Source organism: Cardiocondyla obscurior, linkage group LG29 (genome assembly GCF_019399895.1).
Source record: "Cardiocondyla obscurior isolate alpha-2009 linkage group LG29, Cobs3.1, whole genome shotgun sequence".
Taxonomy (NCBI): Eukaryota; Metazoa; Arthropoda; class Insecta; order Hymenoptera; family Formicidae; genus Cardiocondyla; species Cardiocondyla obscurior.
The window spans coordinates 940,356-952,917 of NC_091892.1; the positions used below are offsets into that span (position 1 = coordinate 940,356).

General features: G+C 43.6%; 1 protein-coding gene across 6 annotated transcripts in view; it reads left to right on the forward strand.

Annotated features, from left to right (window-relative positions):
* Imp (IGF-II mRNA-binding protein) overlaps positions 1-12,562 on the forward strand; it is a 77,336-nt gene that overhangs the window by 41,165 nt on the left and 23,609 nt on the right. The window lies entirely within an intron of this gene.

The following is a 12,562-nucleotide window of genomic DNA, read 5'->3' on the forward strand; positions in this document are numbered from 1 at the left end:
TAAAAAAAAGAATCCCCAAGTGAAATTAGAACGTGAAAATTAGACGAGAAACTGGTTAACAAATTTTTACGACTTGTTAAAATTTTATTTGAAAAGAAAGTTAGAAATGATTACAGCTGAAGATACGACATTTTCTGTATTATCTTCCGTTTCTGTGCCGCTTTATTACGGAAATCTTAGAGAAAGGAAATTCCGCTGGATGCAGCGTGCAGCTTTTGTGTTTGATATTTTTCTTAAGAAAACGCCTTTTCCAAGCGCTTTGTCTCGCGCAAACTTTTCTGCTATCGCTCGCATCGTGATGACAAAGGATCGACATCCTCGGGCTCCCTGTCAATTTTGGCGTTAAGGTTCATCCTGGGAAATCTCCCGGACAAAGGAAGCCAGGTAAATTTTTGGCGTGTTTTTAACGGTCCTTCGGGTACCACGGGTGAACTTCCAGGAAGGCCCTCCGTCGATTTCTCAATATTTCCTTTTACCTGAGCACATGATCGAGACCTGAAAATTTCGAAAGACACGGGAAATAACGGATAGGTCTTTTATGAACGTTGTTACAAAAAAAAAAAGAAACTGCACTGTCTTCGTAAACCTTTTCAAGCCTTCGGAACATTATTTAGTTTTATAAATTCCTTTCGCGAGCTTTTCTTTTGAAATTTTCTTTCAAAGACTTAATCTTTTTACGTGATGAGGCCTCAACAAACCTTAGATTTTACCGCTACGAGGGAAGTATTTTAACTTAACATCGGTACCGAAAGAAACTTTGTCAGAGATGTTCTCGACAAAGAAAAGTATTTTTTAGAAAGAAAAATTATTTTTAGTCGCTTAAATTTTTCCGATTTTTACGACAGACCTAGTGCGAAAAGGTTTTAAAGAAAAAACATCGAAATAAATTCTTACACGCGAGGTTTAAACGTGGCGCATCTTACTTGATGAAACGATTCAAGACCGTAAAAATGGCGTTGACGCTCAAAATGACAGCCGCCATTTGCAAACCGGCTTGCGACGTCTCTCACTTATTAGCATACAAGTTGCATACGATCATATCAAGTTGTAGTGCTAACAAGGACTTGCTCTTATATCTGCAAATAACTTTCTAAATTAACATAAAAAAAAATAACAGCAGCGCTCTTGCCCCAATTTTTGATACGATAATTTAAATTATTTGTACATTTATTAATTTTAATACACTTCAATAAGTAAAACAATTGTACGAAGGAAACTATAAACTATATCGGGTTTGCATAATTTAATTCAATTTTTATAATAATTTTTTATATTAAAATTATATTTTAATTAATCGCATCGAAATATATTTTAATTTATTACTAGAACTATTGAACGGATTAAAATGAAAGAGATTTACCTGACACTTTTGAATAATACTTATTTTTAAATCGCTAACATTAAAAAAAATATTATTTAAATTTAATTATTAAGAAATTATTTAAAAATTATTTAAATTTAATTTTAGTTCATATTGCTCGAATATTTTTCCTACTTTTGATTTCTTCTCGACAATTATTATTTTCTTTTTTTTTTTTTTTTCTTACGTTTCTTCCTACAATTGGTTCGAAAATTTCTCGCAAGCTGCAAGTCGCAAAGTGCACCGAACAGTCGGAGCGCATCAGCGTAACATTATGCACGCGCGATAGCCGCGGTATTTTCTTTAGTCAGCTCGCGCAGGAGTTCCTTGCACTCTCTTTGTCTCTCCCGTCGATCAATGCACCCTCGAACGATTGCGTTTCCACCTTACGGTCGAAGAAGACAGACGACGCCCCGCGTCCGTGTCTCCGGCCGCGTAGACTTTCGTCTCTCGTCATCGGATGCGTTCTTGGAAATGCAACGGAGCCCCATCTTCATACGTGGCCAGCAGTTTCTCTCCGACATTGATCGTGTGTCTTATCAGAGTCTCGTAAGCAACGTACGTCCACCTCGCCTTCTCGCCTCTCTCGCAAAACTCCCGTCGCAATTTTTTTGCTGGATAGAATCTTGGAAATTGAAGAACGTTTATATAAATTTACGTGCGTTTTATTGGAACATTAGAATTATTAAATAAAAAAAAAAAAAAAAAAGAAAAGAGTTGATGCGAGAAGAATACATTTCTCTATTAATCTTGTTTGAATTTTAAATTTATTATAAATAAAAAAAAAGAACTAACTTTTTCGTATTTTACAAATTAAGACACATTGAAATAAATTGACGTAATTTATAGAGTGAAAATAATTCTGAGAGAAAATTGTACACGGGATAGTTTACCTCTGATTGTAATGTGCTCTCTCTCATTCCCTCGCGTGACAATTTAAAGAGTTAATCAAGACTATCGTACGCCGATTATCGCGACGAGCCTGTATCTTCCTTATAACTTTCGGCATCCACGTGTAATGATTCCTAAACGTACCAGGGGTCTTCGTGGCTGTCTCTTTCCGGTCGGCCGTCAGCTAACCGAGGTCACGCAAGCTTACGTAAAAAGGCACGTATCTGGCTTTCGCGATCGAGTCAGACCGTGGGCCATTATTTATTCAACAGCCTCGCCCTACTTTGAGCTTTCCTGGCCGAGTCCGTGCAAGTACGCAACGTCAGGTTGAAGGACTAAAAAAAGAGAAAAAAAAATTAAAACGAGGGTGCAAACCAGGAGCAGCGGAAAAAGGCTCCTAGAATTTATTAATATCTTTCTAATCCTTTGTCTTTATACCTCTTTGAGTCCGTTCGTTCGCTAGCATTATGTGTCGTACACCTCGCACTTTAATTCATCGATTTAGTCAGCTTGATTAAATTTAACTCTTAAAAATGCGAACTTTGTGTAAAAATGTGAGCACATTAATTTTCACGCAAAATTAAAAAAAAAAAATATTAAACAAATAATTAAATCAAAATTATTTTTAGCAGACGCTATCGAATTTTTTCGAGCCACGCAGTATTAGCTTCATATGAATTCTGATCCACACCGCGACTGATAATTAAACTCAGGACGCTTTATTGTAGTCACCGCTGTTTACATTCTAGAGATGCACCGTCGCCGTGCATCATGCGAAAAAAAGGAAAAAAAAAAAACGCGAGCGGAAATTATCGAAACGAAACAGCGAGAAACGAGAGAAATGCGAAACGCGACAATCGGGTGCGGCAAGGGAGGACGAAAGAAAACCAGAATGGTGCCGGAGATACGGGATGCGGAGAAGAGAGAAGGAGGAGAGAACTCGGCGGGGTCCTAACAAAATTTTAATTAAATTTTATAATCTGGAGACGACGTTGTCTCGGACATTGTACGCAGCTGGGACTTAAGCCTTTGTCACGCAGGCGGCGGCGATTCGTTTTCGTATCCCGCGGGATACGCGAGTGAAGTGGCCGGTCGCATCCTCCCCCTCCTTCTTTTTCCCTTTTTCGCTTGCTCGCCACCACGACGTGAATACACCGCCGTTGCATTTAATTAATTCCTCGCCGATTCCCCTCATCCCCCTACCTCCCCCTTCCCGCCGCCCGCGACGTCTCGACGTTTCGTGCATTTTATTCGCAATTTTTTTTATCACGGACGATTAAACAGTCGCCCGCAGGGACGGGGGAGACTGCCTAAATTCGATTAAAACTAGAATCGACGCCTGGCGTCGTGTACCGAATCGCGTGGGACAGCCGCTTCCTGCGTCCTTAAGGCACGCAGTCGGGATTGCGATGAACACCGTGAACGGAATACAGTTTCGTAGAATAAAGACCGAGCGACTGAATAAATTATTTATTTTTGCGATTCTGGAGTTAATTAAACGCTTAATCTCTGGCGAGTAACATTTTCATACTGCAAAACATTGTTAAATAATAATATCGGGGACGACGTTGTTTAAATTATCAATTTTGAAGCGGCTTATAGGAAATTATTTAACCGACGCAAAATTTGAGAGAGAAATATAAGAAAACGTTGTTTCTTCTCTCTAATTAAAAATGTTCTAAGAGCACTGGAACGAGTCTTGGCGCGAATGAAAATTTCGTTTCGAAATCGAGTTCACGAGTTCCGGTTGAGATCCTCCGGCTAATTTGACACGTGTCTTCTTTTCTTTTCGTCGGGAGCGAGCAAAGGACGAATTTCGAGGATCTCTACTCTCGCCGGCTTGAAGGACTCGGTCCTCTTCGTGCGTGTGTGCCGGGGAGAGGAGGGTCCCTCAGTTAAATTCGCGCAAAGTTACCGGCGATGCCGCGACCCACAGGCGTGTATGCTTCACCCACGCACCTTCCCGAAGTATTGATTACTTTCCGCCTGCGGGAAGGAAAGGGACGAAAATGAAGGGTAGGGCGGGATAACAGGAGCAGGAGAACGAGGAGATGAAAAGGACGGAAGAGAAGCCTCGCACTTTCTCCTTCTCGCATTCTCTCTGCTTCGATTCTATTGTAACGTCTCTCTATCTTTCCTTCGCACATGTGGATCTGTTTTACTTTAGAGCGTAAAAAAAAAAATTTTTTTTTGTCTTTTTGGTAATTTTCTTTAGTTCGTTAATTTTTTTTCCCGAGTGTATACTTATGTACGTTTTCCTGCTCGGATTTCGATCAATTTTATCCGGCCGAAGAAATCTGTAAAATACATCTGCAATATTTTCGATAATGGCCTCGGTTCATTATTATCCCGACTGTGCTAGATTCTGTATTTGTGCCATCGGCCGTTATTAGACGGCGCGTAATCGGTAAATGTCAAATTCTGACCCGTGAAATCGGCAAATATACTCGCCAATATCTTTAGCAACATCGCCCGACCTCGTAGTATAAGAGGAAATCTCGAGACCGGCGCTCACTTCTGACCCAGATCCTAAAAACTGGTCCATCAGATCGTATGTTTAAATTCGAGTATAAACATAAATTTGTCGACCAAGGAAAATTCCAGGTATCTTATTCGAAAATCGATTGCCAGGTCAATTCTTTAAGAATAGGTATTAAATATTTCAAAACCTAATCGCTTGGTTATTTTAATCTTTTATTAATTCGGGGAAAAAGAAAGAGGAGCAACAAAAGAAAAAAACGAAATTGTTCTTTGAGAACCTCGAAACTCGTGACCCGGTCAGTTTTGACTGAACTGTATCGATTATCGGCCGAATGTCCACCCCTTTTTAATTCTGGACATGTGCAAATTAACCCTGTGATACGCTAGGTGGGTCAAATCGAGCAATTCACTTTGCTCGTCAGTTTCAATAAGTGTTGGATGCGTATCATATATTAATTTTTGCTTTATAATTTAGAAACAATTTCCCGTGAATATTATCCTTGCATAATAATAATTACCTCAACGAATAAATAAGATTATACAACAAAATAATTTAAACTTGTTTCTATACTAATTTGCTTTTTAAAAAAAAAAAGAAAAAAAATAGTATTACATAAATTTTTTAATATAAAGAAGTATCCTGAAAAGCGAAAAGAACTTCGTTCGAATTAGGTACAAAATAGAACTCGCTTCGTTCATTTATCGATTTAATCATATTTAACATAACATTAGATCGAAACCGATTAATGAGCCTGCCAGCGCTGGGGGGAAGGAGGGCGGGTGGAGACGGATTGCATAATCGATCGCAGGTAATAACGACGGTTGGATCGTGCCCGAAAATAGCCGCGAAAGCCAGACGGACGCGGAATGGCACGCGAAATGACGGGCCCATCTTCGTTATCAGCGCGCGCGCCGTCAATTTTCGTAGGCGCGAATCGGCCGACGGAATCGGCGTGTGTAATCACTTTACGCGGTAGGAGAACTTTCGGAGTCTCGCCGAATCGATCCGCGTTCGTTCGGTCGTTTCCCCGACGAGCCGCTCTGGCGGATTCGTGACGGCCAATGCACGCGCGTGCCTCTAAACCGGCGCATCTTAAAGCGCGATGATACCGAAGACGGTGCACCTTCGCCACGTATCACATTCTGAGACGCGAAGCCCGCCCGATGCACGGGATTAATGGAAAAAGTACCGCTCGCAATCGTGTCACTTATATACGACAATGTCTTATTTTAATTTTCCACAAATATCCTCTTCGTTTAATCAGTTTTCAGAAATCTTTTAAAAGAGATTTTTAAAAACATCGCGCGCAACTCGTCTGTTGTATTTTGTTGAGAGATACATTATAGAAATGTTAAATGATAAATAACTTGTCTGGGGTAATAGTGATTTTTACATGTGTTGAACAATTGACGTGATTTGATTTTTTAATTATTCAGAAACTCTGACGTTGAATAATGATTGTATTAATTAGAAAATATATATTAGACATCTAGAAATAATCGAATCGTAGACACGATTGTCATTTTATTTTCTCTTCCGATCGTACATTTACTTTACAAATTTTTATTTGCAAATTAAATATTTTTTATTACTAGATTAAACTTATGATTTGTATTCTTTTCTGTTACAGGTAAGCATACTTTGATGATCTACACAATCTATACAATGAGACGAAATCAGGTAATTAAATATCTAATTAAAACGATCCCATAGATTTCTTTACTCAGTCACATTAAGTAGAAATAATATCATTGATTCTGAACCGAGTTTATATTAGCCTCGAGATTAATCCTTCCGATTTCGTTAAGATGCGACGAGATTTGTCACTTCTCATTTAATATCTCGAATCAGAGATATACGAACATACATTTTATTATACCTACAACGAGGTAAAGTACAGCTTTATTAAAACTCTATTACGTCGAAATTCTGAAAATGGAGCCGTCAGCTTCACGAAGATCGCCCGTCCGTGCGTAAAAACTATTTCTTTCCGTCATTTCCGAGTCCCCGCGCCCCTTCGAGCCCCTCTCCCCCCAAACCCTGCCGGCCCTTTCCGGGCTCGTTATGGCGAACGATGCGAGACCGCCAGCTGCGAAGGACTCTATTTCGGGACGTGAACGTAAAAGCGGGACGCGAATTCGTTAATCGATCGCGAGACGTCTCGGGGCCGCGTTTTCGACTAGCCGCGTCCTAGGACGGCGCCGCCGCCGCCGTCGCTTCCCACCTGTCGCACGCGTGCTCGCTTCTTCAGGATATGGCCCCTGCTAGCCAGTCGACCAGGACGATCGCGAATTTCTGGTGGGCGAACTTCCGAGAGCGTGCGAGGTCGTCTAGCGCTCCGCTAGGCAAATGTTAGGGGCAGTCGGGACGCCTATTTGAGGACAAAGGTCCTCGCAGTCGTCTTTAATATCGGAACTGTGCCTCGGCGTTGCTACTGATAGGAATCGACTCCCAGATTAATTCAGCGGTTTTAAATTGGAACGGCAAACGCGGTATTTCGCGCGTAATATACATATATGTAGATATGCAACGATTCCGTTCGTGTCTGCGCGATTTAATTAGAAATTAGATTTTTGTTATACATATTATAGGTGTTCGGGGACGTGAATATCGTGCCGCAGACAGGTTTTGAAATTTAAAAGGATCGCATTTATCGGTCGCGATGATTAAAGTAGAAGATTCAGAAGTATAAACTTTTTGCGAGTATTTTTTTTTTTTTTTTTTTTTAATTAATTTTTAAATCGGTATTTTATTTGTAAATTATTTAGTACCTTGTTCGTGTAAGTACGCGAGTGTGGTATACATACGAGATGTAAAAAAAAATTTTTTTCGCGAAGAAATGACAACCCCAACGTTGCGCAGAGAGAAGAGATCAGAGCGTGATCTGTCCGGGGCACAAATCCAGCGCGCACGATCCCCGGGGCTCGTACGCTGGCCTTGAAATTTCGCTCTCGCTATCATCCCGGCCGCCCTATCGTCCCTTTCGACGCCCCCGGTTGGAAGACGGAGCGGGAAAGAGTCGCGGAAGGACGCGAGGGAGCGAGAGGGACGGTAGCCGGGTTCGGTCCTCCCCACGATAAGTTTGCGCGGAGAGCGAGAGTGCGTCGAGAAGCGGAGGGTGCGGGAGGGTGAGCGGCGACGAGAATCCGAAAGAGAAAGGGCATTGCTTCGAGGACGAGGACGACGGCAAGGGAACGACGGTGGTCAAAGGGCGAGGAACGGCGGTGAGTGGGTGGGCTGGGGTGGTGGTGAACCCGGCGGGGGTGGGCGCGGAGGAGAGAGAGGGACAGATCCCGGCGGAGTCGTCGCCGCGTCGGCTAGAACAGAGGGTGGTAGAAGCGCGCAGAGGGTCGTAGAAGGGGACGAAGGGCAACGAGGGGAAGAGAGGTACGCCACGCGCGCCCAGGGGTAGAGGGTCGTTCATCCCCGGGTCAAGGTTACCCACCTCCTCGCGGATCTCACCCTCTCGCGGCCCGGCAACGTGCCATTTACCACTGGCTTCGGCCGACCTTCCCTCCCCCACGTCTCCGTCCTCTCATCTCTTTATCCTCCCCGGCGTCGCCGAGCCCTTATTTTGCGTACCTTGCGCCGCTATTGCTGCTGCTGCTGCTGCTGCTGCAAGCACCATCGATCCTTATTCCCTTCCTCTTTCGCGGCACCTTCGCGAGGATCGCTTCCGGGCTCGCCCCTCGTAAATCCGCGAAGGGAAGTCGAGTGTGTGTTTCTTTAGCGCGGGAATCGAGCCGGACTCGAGTGTCATGCTAATCCTCGGGATTGTAAATTTTTCGAGTTTAACTTGCGTTATAATCTCCGTCACTCTAATGACTCTTTCGCGACTTGATATGAAAATAGATTCGTACAATAGCTTTAATTAATTCAAGAATTAATTACGATATGATATGCCATTGATTATTAGAAGTTAAATCTTTTAATCGCCGGTTAATCTCCCACGAAATACGAATAAGAGGAAAGTTCGAAGAGCCACGACTCGCTCCCGCGCGTCTCTGCAGATCAAATAGTTTGTAGGTTTGCAAAATCCTTATCAACATTTTTTTATTTCTCCCTTTTTTTTTTCTCACCGTTACGTGATACCGAGCGTGTCCGGTGTCCAGACGATTCGCATAGTGAAATCAATGCGTGGCGAACGACCACCCGAGACGTTCTCGTAACACGTGCCTCAACGACGAAACAACGGAATCGTGCCAACGGACCTCCCAGAAGTCACGGTAGCAACGTCCGATAAACCGGTCGCGAAAATTTTCGTCGGCAATCACAAAACCCGGGTCAGCTCAAAAATAACCACTGTCCCATTTCTGAGCAATAAAATTACTGTTCGTTACCTATTGTCGTAAAATTCACACGATTATTTTCAACTGCAATTTTCTACGCGCGAAAAAAAAAAAAAGAGTTACTTGTGTTGTAAAAACTCGTACACTTTTTATTGTAAAAAGAAAAAAAAAGTCCGCACTCAACGTCGTAAAACTTGCATTTTCTTTTAACATTTTTATTTTAATATCAATTACAAGCGTAATTACATTGTTTCAAGAAGCGACATTTCGTATGAAAAGAATTGACAGAAATTAACGAGAGAATCGAATTATTAACGTATGAGTATGTGCGTTTGGGTTGCGTTTTAAAAAAATCCCATTCCTCCGTCGCGATGTCGGCCGTCTTTCTTGCCGTCCTCATGTCAATTCGAATGTATTCCCTTCGGCATGATGCATAATTCGTAAATCTCGGGGAAGGAAGGAAGAGCCCTTCCTGGCACGGCGTAAACTCGTCCTTCTCCCTTATTTATCGCCCTCGTCGTTCTCTGTACAGCCGCTTCTCCCTCGTTCCGGAGATAGTTAAGAATGCATGCACTTTGCGTTTGCTCGCACATCCACAGAATCCAGAACGCTCGAAAGTCTCTTAAAATAATCGCGAATTTTAATATCGCCCGTAACAATTGAAATGCACAGATTAAAAAGTCATTTAACAAGCTAAATCGTCGCAAAAAGCATACGTAAATTAAAATTACTTTATACAATAATATAGCATAAATTCATAATCCCCAAAAAAATGTCATAAAAAGAATAAGAAATTTATTTCATCAAAGCGAGGAAAAAATTGAAAACGTGAAAAGAAAAGACACCTTTATTTTTTTGCATTTCCGTGTACGTCTCCCTTCGGACGAGCTCGATCGCGGCGCCGTGGTATAATTTCGAGAGAGAAGGCAAGAAAAACGGTCGCGGGATGTTATTCGGCGACAGAAATGAAGAAGAAACGTCGCCGGCGCGGGGGACAAAGAAAGAGTACGACGGTAGAGTAAGGCGGGTGGTGTACGAGGGGGCGGAAGGATGTGCGATCTCATCTCGGATGTATGCAGCTCGCGTTATTCCGCGGGCGATGTTTATGCGCCGGAGAAATCCGCCGGGCGGTTTCTCCCTTCTGGAAACAACGTCTCCCGCAACGCCAGTGGGAATGTAAGCGAGGGAGTGCGCCCGCTTATTGCCTTAAATTGCTAATTGGGCTTCAGGAGCGACGCTGCCTTTCCACGTTGCGTGCAGTCCTCCGCGTCTCTCCTCCGGAATCCGCCCGGTCCACCTTCTCTCCCAGTTCCTGCAATGTATATCTGCCTTCTCGTCGCTCGCCCGGTCTCGACTTCCTCGATGCCTATTGTCGACGACGCCAGACCGTCCGTCCCCGATCGGAGAAACGAGGAGGGTGCGCGCCTGGCTGTTGCGTTACGATAGGATTTCAGCAATGCACTCCGCGATGAATTCAATTTTTTTTTTCTTTCTTTTTTTTTTTTTTTTTTTTTTTTTCTCCGGGGATGAATAAGCAACGGCGGCTTACTTTTCCGCGGAACCGCCACGTTCGAGCGTCGTTTTTCTATTGTTTGCGCGGTTCGCAACCGATATCGATGCGAACATGAGGCACAGCTGGTAGATATGAAAATGTAGACGCAACGCGATGTATCGATGCTTCGATCGTTGAATTTCAAGCCGATTAATATCCACCGATAAATGTACTCTCGAATCTATCGCTCTCGTGCCTGTCTCGGTATCGCCGGCCGCGAGACAATAATTAATGTTAGCGACGATATCGGAGCGAAATTGCATACTTAACGCTTCGGGAGCTGCATCCTGTCCGCGATAAGGCGACCGTCGGGGAAAAAAAAAAAAAAGAAAAAAAAAAAAGAAATTAGGTATCGTGGTTTCGTCGAGGCGATTTCGTGGTTTCACCTGCTGGCGCCCGGATGCGCCGCGGCGTGATGCGGCGCGTTATCTTGCGTTCTTCTGTACCTCGTGCACGAGCATTAATCCTCTTCACCGGCGCGGAATACGGCTCTGCGCGCGTAAAATTAGCATCGCGACTCCGCGGCCCGTTAATAAAGCTGTGTGCCACAGCTGCGTGGACATGAATATTTATGATCTGGATTTCTTCGCTGAAAAGCAAATCGAACCGTCGTTTCTTTAAGTGCACGCGAGTATGTTGCGATACACCAGGTTGCACTTGCGCCGCTAATCGCGTGCGCGCGTGTGCGTATAATATGCATGTATGTGCCTGCGCGTTACATAATATGCACGCCGAGCGAGTCGCCGACGTTCGAGACGATCGACGTCGATCGGCAAGCGATATATCCCAGATCTCCGATTCGAAATCTTACGAAGAGCCTCTAGTTAACATTTAAAATCTGACTTATCCTCGAGTCTCCCTACTTTCGACACATTAGGCCGGTGGTATTTCACTTTTTAACCGCTTGACAAATCCCGCAGCTTTGTGAAAACTGATCGAGTGAAAAATTTCATGTTTGGTCACTCGTCTGTAATTTTAATTCGCTTCTTCAATTAATCGAATGCGGGGAAAGCTCATGGGAGAGCGCGTGGAAAAGCCGAGCGATTAGGTACGCGAGGAGTTTCCTTCGCACGCGAAGATGAAGCGATTGTATTGATCGTAAGCGGCGGTGGATTTTTCGTGATCATCGCCGGTGCGTGCCGGCCACGTGGCAGCTGCCTCCAACAGCTGTTGCCGCTCGAACGCATCGAGAGGTGCGTCGCTACTTTTTCGCCGCCTCGCGCCGCCGATTTTTTTTCTTTTTTTTTTTTCCTTCTGCTCGCGTGCCCGTCAAAGAGAAAGAGCAACGTGATCCGCGAAAACGTATAGCGTGTCTGTTATCGGTGATCCGTCGATTCGGGCCGCGATATCGACTCGCTTACATTGCAATTACACGGCGAAATCACTCGACACCGCGAACTTGCCTTCCGCAACAACGAAGAATCCGAACCGTATTTTTTTATCATCGACTCGAGATCCCGCAGGATACTAGAATTATTTCATTTGCGAATTAGTTGAACGCGTACGATTTAATTCTTAGTTTATACGAGACGCTTAATTGTAAAAAAAAAGAAAAAAAAACGCTTTTATTATCACGTGAAAAATTCATACGCGAAATAAACTCGCAAAGATCAGCGATCGAGAATTCTCGTAAAGTCGTTCGCGAGTGTAGGCGGATCAAGTGTTTACCGAGGAAGGTTTTTGCAAAAAAAAAAGAAAGAAATTAAAAAGGAAAGGAAAAGGAGGAATATTTGCAACAAATACGGCGGCATCTTTTCGGCAGCAATTTAAAAACCTCTCTCGAGTTCTCGAGAGTCCCTCGTCGTCATTCAGAAACGGCGGGATTACTCGAGTGCTTTTACGGGAGTAAAACCGCGAGCACATAATGACAGCTTCTTCATCTTTAAGCGAAGACAAATAGCGACTTGTCGAGCCTAATTCTTGGTACCGGGACGATGGAAAGCGGGAGATTAACTCGACACTCTACGTCCCGGTTCTGATATTTTCAA